Source organism: Peromyscus eremicus, unplaced genomic scaffold, assembly GCF_949786415.1.
Source record: "Peromyscus eremicus unplaced genomic scaffold, PerEre_H2_v1 PerEre#2#unplaced_563, whole genome shotgun sequence".
In the NCBI taxonomy this organism is placed as follows: domain Eukaryota; kingdom Metazoa; phylum Chordata; class Mammalia; order Rodentia; family Cricetidae; genus Peromyscus; species Peromyscus eremicus.
In genome coordinates this window covers 167,267-176,911 of record NW_026734799.1, presented here as the reverse complement: position 1 = coordinate 176,911, position 9,645 = coordinate 167,267, and positions in this window count along the sequence as shown.

Genomic DNA, 9,645 nt, shown 5'->3' with positions numbered 1-9,645 from the left:
ATGTCAGGGGAAGTGCTTGAGATTTGCAGCTTCTGGGGAGGGAAATACGAAATGATTTAGACCAGGGAACAAAAAGGGATGGGATTCAGAACCAACTATTGCTTCTATTCTGTGTAGAAATTACAGTATGAAATATGCTGGGCTGGGAAACTTTGACACCTTGGTATTAGTCCTTCCTCCCTCTCTCCCTTCCTCCCTCTCTCCCTCCCTCCCTCCCTCCCTCCCTCCCTCCCTCCCTCCCTCCCTTCCTTCCTTCCTTCCTTCCTTCCTTCCTTCCTTCCTTCCTTCCTTCCTTCCTCTCCTCTTTCTCCTCCTCCTTCTTTTTTTTTTATAATACTAAAAAGCTATGTGATTGTAGGCAAGCCGTTTCCCATTCCCTGTGGATGTCTCTTGAGTGACTTTAAACCCCCTTCTAGTTCTGAAAGTCTTTTTGTTGTTGTTGTTGTTGTTGTTGTTTATTTGTTTGTTTTTTCAAGACAGGGTTTCTTTGTGTAGCTTTGGAGCCTGTCTTAGAACTTGCTCTGTAGACCAGGCTGGCCTTGAACTCACAGAGCTCCACCTTCCTTTGTCCCCTGAGTGAGTGCTGGGATTAAAGGTGTGCGCCATCACCACCTGACACTCTGAAAGTCTTAACATCAGGCCCTGGGCTACAGGGGTCAGTTTCAAAATACCCTGCCTTCAGTTGCTAGATCACATATATTCAGCATCTACATAAACTTTTTTTAATTTTTGAGGGGATGTCTGTTTTATCAACTTTTTAAGTACACATTGAGTTCCTCTGTGGAGTTAAGACGCTAACTCTAAGTCCTCCTTCATTGCGGCTTGCTGCCTTTCCTCACGTCCTTTGCTTGTTCACATCTCTACTGAGCTTACGCTACGTGCTGTGCATCAGATACGTGTTGGGTTTGGAGATACATGCTGAACCTGACACTTCCCAGACTCCCTTCACTTTTCCAGAGAGCCTTTCCTTTACTTCTACCTTCTGGCATTTTCTTTAGCAGGAACCAATTGTATCTAGGCAGTGTGCTAGCACCCTTGAGGTAACCACATGCAAACAGGGACCACATAGTCCCTAAGCAATTTTATCAAACACTAAGATAGACATTTAAGTAACCATTCAGACCCAGGGTTACCACAAAAAGAACTTTCTCCAGGTATAAAGAAGAGGGACATTTTCCTTCCAGGATGTGTGCAGAAGGACCACCCTCCAGCCTGTGGAGAACACCAAACACTCTACTCCCTGCAACCTGTCCTTGCCCAAGTAGAAAGAATCTAAACCCCAAAATACTTCTCAATAAATAAACATACTTTCTATGCACTGTTTTTCTCTGTATCATCCTCATGGCTTGCCACTTCTTAAAAAAGGAATGGAAAAACACTAATCAGACAAAAATGTTGCTGTGAGCTCTGACCTCATTGGGAATCCTTTTAGCAATTTCTCATTTCTATTTCATTATCAACAAATCCACTGAATACTTATCTTCAAGTCCAAGATACACAAAATAATGGAATTTCAGGTTCAGAGCTGTTGACATATACTATTTGTTTTGAGTCTTTTTGTCATAGGGAATGACTTCAGACATTTCAGTTTAATGACATAAGTGGGGAAATGAATGACTCTTGACTTTCACTTTCTTTTTCAGTTCAGGTCAAGGAATAGGTACCTCCAGGTAATGTCTACACTTCTCTATGACCAAGGGCTCTTACTGTCTCTATTGCCTTTCTTTATGTATGTATATATCACTACCAAGGAATATTCATCTCTTCTTGTCTTTATTTCCTACCTGGCAAATATATTAAAGACAGTATAAAGTTCATGAGATAAACTCTTCTGATAAGAAGTTAGAGAAACAAAGGGCCAAGATTGTTGTATTTTAAAAACAGTGGAAAGGAGTTACTCCATACAACAAGGCCCATGTAGGAAGTTTATTGAGGGAAAGGGAGAGAAGGGGCAGAAAAAGGGGCAGAGACCGGTCCCTGGGCCTGAGAGTGAAGGAAGAGAAAGAGAGAGAGATGGGAGGTGTACAAGGCCCACCTTTTATAAGGAAACATAGTGGACGCGCACAGGGGTGCTTTTAGTGACTGCAGCTAAGGTATATCCTGTCAGGACCCTAAGGGCAGGCCAGTGCAGATGCCTAAATGCTAACAAAGATAAACAAAATAAATGGAAAAGAAAACTTTAAATGATTAGCAAACATTCAACTATAATTTTTTGGAATCCATGTCTAGTGTATCCTTTCTGTTTTTTTTTTTTTTTTTTTTTTTGTCTTATTGATTTTCTTTCTTTTTTAGTTTGTATGTTTTGATTTTTGTTGTTTTTGTTGTCGTTTTTTACTTCTTTTGAAAGAGAGATAGCAGGAAGTTGGTTGGGTAGGGAGGTAGGGAGGATCTGTGTGGAGTTGGAAAGTACGTGATAAAAATATATTGTCTGAAAAAAAAGAGCTTTAAGTTTTGTGCTTTGAGACAGAGTCACAGGTAACCCAAACGGACCTTGTGGCTGACGCTGGCTTCAAACTTCTGATTCTTCTGCCTCCGTAGGGGTAGACCGCTGGGATTCCAGTCATGTAACCATGCCCAGTTCGTTCTCAAATATTTAGTGCAGCATCCCTCCCTCTCCGCAGAAGTGCAATCAGTCAACCCATGTAATTCTAAACATTCTAATGAGGAGAACAGTCTGTTGAGCATTTTCACACTCCCAAGTATCTGAATATTAGCTCTGTGAAGACAAAATATAGAGATGATAGATTGCTCTTCCTGCTTCTCATTTGAATGGTCTGGTGTGTTATAGTTCCAGCCATTGACTTTAAAGCAACCTATATATGTTTTCTTTATTCCTAAAGAGAAAGGAAAAATCTGTTTTTTTCCAAGCAATTAAAACTCTTCTGCTTCAGGTAGGGTGGAAAGAATGAGGAGCTATGTCTCCCTGTATATAATTGCAAGGTTCATCTTTCTTGTTTTAATGATTGACAGAAAACTGATAAACTGAGACATTTCCTTGTTAAGGGTGAATGTACTCTCTTGGTGGTCCCATTGCTAATTTGTTTGACTATTTTGTACGATTTCTTACTCTGTAATGGAAAGGTTTATTAAATACGAGGGTGGCAAAGCTTTCTGAATACTAATGAACTTATTTGCCAAAATTTAAATGTTCTTCTTGCTAGTGAATGTCTGTCTCACTTAACAGGAACCAAATTGAATAATGAAGAAAATTAGACTCTAGTGAACCTCAAGAGAAATCATGTGTGAATTGTAATAGAAAACTGAGGGAGAAAAAGGTCATATTTTAGAAAAAACACTAGATAATTTAGATTATTTTTTAAAAAGTATGAACTTAGGGAAGCTCAGGTTCTTTTCAAAGAAACACACATTCAGTTAATTAATTCAAAATGCTGGTTTTCCCTTCACGCAAGCAGTCTATACCTATTGCCAGTCTGCAGTAAAAGAAGGGCAGATTAGGTGGGAAATGCATGCCAGGTTTCTGTGCTTACAATTCACTACTTCTCGTGTGAGGATCTTATATACCTGTGATGGAAAGGGAAAATCAATAACCTTGAAAAATGAGCACTATTCTTCAGAGAAGTTCAATAAAAAGATAGAATTTGGGGAATTGCTGCAATTCTTCCTACAAGCATAAGATAATGAGTGTGCCCTCACACTGATGTGTTTAATTCCACCATCTTGGTGTTATGGCTAATGAAGTACATGATCATGATGCCTTTCCTCTGCTAGCATCCAGGGGCATTGTGGGAACAACATGGTTGCCCTCCTGACCAGGAGACAGGGCGGGGGAAATTCGGCATACCATACCAACTGCAAAGCAGGGTCAGCATAAAACACAGGGTGGATATGGAGTAAAATCAAGCAGCTAAGCAGAAGTGATGAGAATGGGAAGGTGACAAGGAGCAAAGGTGGGAAATGGACCTTTTGTCCCTGACACAAATCCAAGAAAAGGACATGTTCGCTGAAAAAGCAGGAGGGAGTGAGGGTCTTGAGGCTGAGAAAATAATCACAATGAAAATAATGAATGTCTCCAGTTTTCAAAGGAGTTCCTCCTGAGGTTTTTAAAAATTAAAGGTAAATAAAGAGGAAGGGCAAGGCCCTTGGAGCCTGTGGAGTTTTTAAAATAAAATGAAACATAAAAAAAAAAAATGGAAAGGTAAATGCTGTTCCAAGAAAACAATGGACAAGAAAAGAAGCCCAGAGTAAAGAGAGATTCAAAGTTAGGGTTGATTTTCAACCCAGAAGGTGTCTTTTGGACATCATGCTGGACTTCATCTCTGAAGGAGAAAAAAAATGGTTAATCTATCTCAGAGTAATACTATTTTATACTATTTGATCTGAGGATGAATTTTCTTTATTGCCCCTGATGAGATTTAAAAAACAAAAACCAACCAAACAAACAAACAAAAAAACTAGACCTTGATTGCTTCTGTGGTGGGGGGCGCTTTCCAGTTACAAATCTCCATTTCCCCCCTTATAATGATAATTGGGTTTCAACAAGTAAGTAAACAAACACGGAGACAGAGACATATCTCTACCATATCAACTCCTGGCCTGCTCTGATGGAAATAAAGGATTTAGTGAGTAGAGATGGAGGCAGAGGAACAAGACAATGGAACAGAGGAAAAGGCTGCACACCCAGTATGATGGCCCAATTTGTGGGAAATCAAATGAACAATTGGGTTTGAAGGACGTGTGCAATAAGGAGACTGGAATAATAAGACATATTTAGAAAGGGAAGATTACTTGGGAAAGCGAGGGTGAATGACGAATTATGTGGAGATGATTAAGGACTGAGGAAGGCAGAGGAGGGAGGACATAATTGGAATGGGAAACAAAATGTGACCAAGAGGCTGTAAAAGGCAAGTTCCAATTCTGCATGGCGACTCACCGACCTCTAGGGAAGGCGCACAAGCTGGAGAGAGAGGTGGAAAAGACCCACACCGTTCATGGTTAACACATAAAGTCAGGACAATAGAAGAAGCAGTAAATGTCACTCTTCTTTCGGAATGAAAGCACATCCAGAGGAGTGCATTAGTCTGTGTTAGCCATTCATTTATGAGGAGAATAGTCTTCGTCTCCCTTTGTAAAAGGTTGATTTATAAAATGATTGCTATTAACGGAAAGAAAAGGTAAGCATTATCTGGGAAGTTAAGAAAAGACTGAGACTAGAGTAACTGAAGTGGGGAGTATGTGAGCAAGCCTCTTCATGGCCCTTAATATAAGATTTCCAAATTTAACATCCCATAGAAGAACTAGAGGCCAATTATCCAAACACAAGCATAGGTAGTGAGGAGGGAGGAAGTTTAAGTTGTCGTAAATATTTTATAATATGTTTTCTGCAACATTTCGCCCTCCATAAAAAAATGGTTGTCATAAGTTAAAGAGCTTCTGGGTGTTATTTGAAACACTTACATGAGAGGATTTATAGCAATGTAAAGTAGTAGACACAATGTTAATTGAAGAAAAAAGTTCATGTTGGGAGTTGCTCTAAGTGCCTGTGATTTCCCTTTTTCTTTCCCCTGTTTGTGCTTAGGATTTCTTGCAAGCAGACAGCACAGACCCCCTTCGGAGGGAAGCTGATAAAGTAATTTAGCTGGAAAGGCTTAATGAGATAATGATGCTAAGGCCAGTTAACAACTAATAAGCATCTAACCACGAGGGATGATATTGTTGCTTATTAATTATAATGATGATGTGGAGGAGAGAGACAAGGTGGCACTCGCTTAGCAGAGAGTACTCAGGAGTCTGACTGACTCCCAGAGGCAAAGCTGCCATCAGAGGGCTTTAGAATTAGGTCAACATTAGCCGAGTTTGAAAATTTGTGTCTGCTGGGTTATATGGCCACCACAGAGCTAGAGGCCATGCAAAAAGTAATGATGGGCAGAGCTGAAGTAGAGTCCTGTGTGACTTCCAGGATATATTCAGAGGCAGACTCCAGGTCAAGGTTTGGGGAAGTCTTCTTGATGATAATTCCCACAGTAGTCACTCCTGGGTAGATGGGCAGGTGTCCAGAATGAACTGGGTAGGCTTCCAGGTGGATGACCTTCCCCTTCACCAATGAGTCTGGTGACTCAGACATGGAGTGTAGCTATTCAATTGGTTTTTCTGTTGTCCTTGTTCTGTTTTTCGAGAAAGGGTTTCTCTGTGTAACAGTCCTGGCTGTCCTGGAACTCCTTTTGTAGATCAGGTTGGCCTCACAGAGATCTGCCTGCCCCTTCCTCCGGAGTGCTGGGATTAAAGGCATAGACCACCACCACCCGGCTGTTTTTTGTTTGTTTGTTTGCTTGCTTGTTTGTTTTTAGCTTGCTTTAGAGAAGGAGCCCAGAAGATTTTCCTTTCTTTCTTTCTGTTTTTCTTCCCCCGCACCCCGAGGTACATTATCTGCTGACTTGACTTTAGAGGTTTGGGGTGTTAGGAATTCACCTGACTCTGTTTTCTGTATGCCCAGGCTGGGGGAACTGTAGCATCAACACAGTGGAGACGTACTCATCTGTAGAGGGTAGGAGTAGAGAAGGCAGGTTGTGGTAGTGGAGGATAAGCCGTTATGGGGAAATGCATCAGGCTTTTAGGAATCTTAGGACTCCTCCAGGGAGGCCTAGGATCAGGAGACACAGGTCCAACTTGGGAAAGCTGATTGGGGGGCCTGGTAGGGTATATGAAACTCATCTCCTTATCCCCAGTCTCCCCCAACAACTCTGGATGGGTCCTGAAGCCTCAGCTGCTGCCTACTTTTTGCTGGGTCTTTTGATCCACCTCTGCAGCGACAAGGGTGATTTTCCATGCTTTCTGGTGCTGTCATTGGTGAAATGAGGGCCATGTCACAGGATTTGACTTAGGCTATGTGATAATGCACATTGAGTACAGTTATATTGTAATAGTAGAGAATGGTATTCTCACCACCAGCTTAAGCGACATCAATTTCATTTTTTATTGAACGTGAGACTTGAAAGTGGCAAGAGGTGAGAAACAGTGAGGCTGGAAAACAGGGAGCATCTCTAATTCTGACCTTCCTACCAGTTCTGGGACCTGGAGCAAGTCCCTTGATCTTCTGAACCTTGCTTCCCTCATTTATAAAAAGACGGGCTATTGAGGAGGATCTTAATAGCTATAAAGCTATATCCAGCTTTATAATTCTATTTTTATATACTTTATATTTGCAATCCCATGAGACCCTTTATGAGAGAAGCAATTGACCATCTCTATTGCCTTAAGTTTGTGGTTCAGAGTAGAAGCTTAAGTTCCACTCACAAATTGATCAAAGGCAGAACTTCTTAGTAAGAAGCAGCTATGTGGCAGCCCCATGCCAACCTTAACTTAAGTGCTTCTCAGGTGACAAAGTCCATGTAAAGATTAAACAAGTCCTTTGATATTATATAGTCAATAAGAAATATAGCCAACATTTAACCCCAGGTCTCCCTGACATGAAAGCCATGTTTACCTCTCATAGTTTAAAACACATGCTTCAATCATTGAACATAGAGAAACTGAGCTGGTGCCTAAATAAAGCCTTCATCCCTATGTGCTTCTGTCTTTGGTACAGGAAGGTGCTCTACATGGTACCAAAGAGAAATGTAAACACCAACCCGGCCACAAACCCTTTGATCTACGATGTTGTTATGTCTGCAAGATATGCTGGGGCAATGGTGGCACAAAGCCTGTTGGAGTAACCAATCAATATCTGATTTGATTTAAGGACGACTCCATGAAATGTCCAGACCCAACACTTCTTGGGTGACCAAAAACCTGAGACTCAATAGCTCAGGGACCTAGGATAAACCAAGTACTACTACTCTAAAAAAAAAAAAAAAAAAAAAAAAAAAAAAAAAAAAAAAAAAAGCAATAAAATGACTCCTAATGACATTCTGCTATACTCATAGATTGGGCTCTTGCTCGGCCATCATCAGAGAACCTTCTTCCTGCAGCAGATGGGAATATAAAGACCCATAGCCAGATGTTATGTAAAGAGTGAGAGACATTGAAATAGCTTTAAATGGGATGTCTCCATCAAATCCCTTCCCCCAGGGCTCAGGGAACACTAAAGAAGAGGAGACAGAAAGAATGTAAGAGCTAGAGGGATGGAGGACACCAAGAAAACAAGGTCCTCTAAATCAACATGAGCAAAGCTCATGTGAACTCACAAAAACTGCAGTAGCATGCCCAGGACCTGGACAGGTCTGTACTAGGTCCTCTGCATATATATTATGGCTTCCAGTTTAGTGTTTTTATGTTTTTTTGGGATTCCTGAGTGGATCTCTGATTCTTATGCTTTTTGGGACTCTTTTCCTTCTGTTTGTTTATTTTGTCCCATTCCAATTTGTTAGTTTTTACTGTATCTTACTACATTATAATTTATTGTTATCTCTTAGAAGCCTGTTTCCTGATGAAAGACAGAAAGGGGGTGGGTGGATCTAGATATGAAGAGAGGTGGGGAGGAAATGGGAGGAGCAGAGGGAGGGGAAACTGTAATTATGATATATTATCTGAGGAAAAAAACGATTTCCAAAAAAAAAAAAAAAGACAAAAAAAAAAGGAAGAAAATCAAAAATACAAATGAAACAAAAACCACAGGACTTATTTCCCATGACTTATAGAACAAGCCACTGAAAGTTTTGGCTCTCTTAAAGGTTCTCTACTAGTTAGTGAGGTAGGTAGGTGCAAGGCATGGAGTGAGTAAAGGCTGCTGATTCTCACATAAACATCTCCTTGATTCCAGTATCCCTGCTTCCTTCACTTGAACAGTGATAGTAACATGATTGCATAAAAAGCACCATGCTTGAAACCCATCTGCCATGTACCTGCACATGCCTGTTTCTTCCAGCGTGTTGAAGAAGAGACACTTAATCCAAGCAAAGAGTAGCAGATGACTGAACTTCACTCATCGACCCAGTGGTCAAAGAACGGGCATCCCTCCACACCCCAAGCCTCTACTCAGTTGGGTAGAGAAATTCTAGCACTTAGGAGGCGTAAGTAGGAGAACCTCATGTTGGAGCCCTGACTGGGCTACATAGAGAGACTCTATCTTAAACAAAACAACAACACCCCCCTCCTGAAAAGAGATTCCTGACTCTAAAAAGCCTGTTTTGTCAATTTAGTTAATAATTCATTTTAAAAGGAACTATATATTTTCATTTTTTATGACAAATAAATTTCAGTAATTCTAATTTGATTGCAATCTGTATAATATACCCCTCTAAAAATATCATCACAATAGCTATTGTCACACAGAGGCGTGTTGCTTCTTAGCCAGGCATGCTTGGTAACCAAAGGGACCATCTAGACCAGGGTTTCTTAAACTGTTTTCATTCATGGTCCCTTTCCCTTGAGAAATTTTTATATGACTCCAGGTATGTAAAGTAGTTCTATAAATCAAACATTTACTCCTAAAAAATCATTCAGAAATAAGTTTTAAGTTATTCATATATATTAATATATATATGTTTCTCGAGACAGGGGTTTTCTTTAGAGTAGCTTTGTAGTCTGTGCTGCAACTTGCTCTGTAGACCAGGCTGGCCTTGACCTCACAGGCCTCTGCCTCCCGAGTGCTGGGATTAAAGGCATGTGCCACCATCGTTTGACAATTTTACTATATATTAAAGATAAAAAACAAAAACAAAAAAAAACTGTGTACTAAAGAGATGCAGG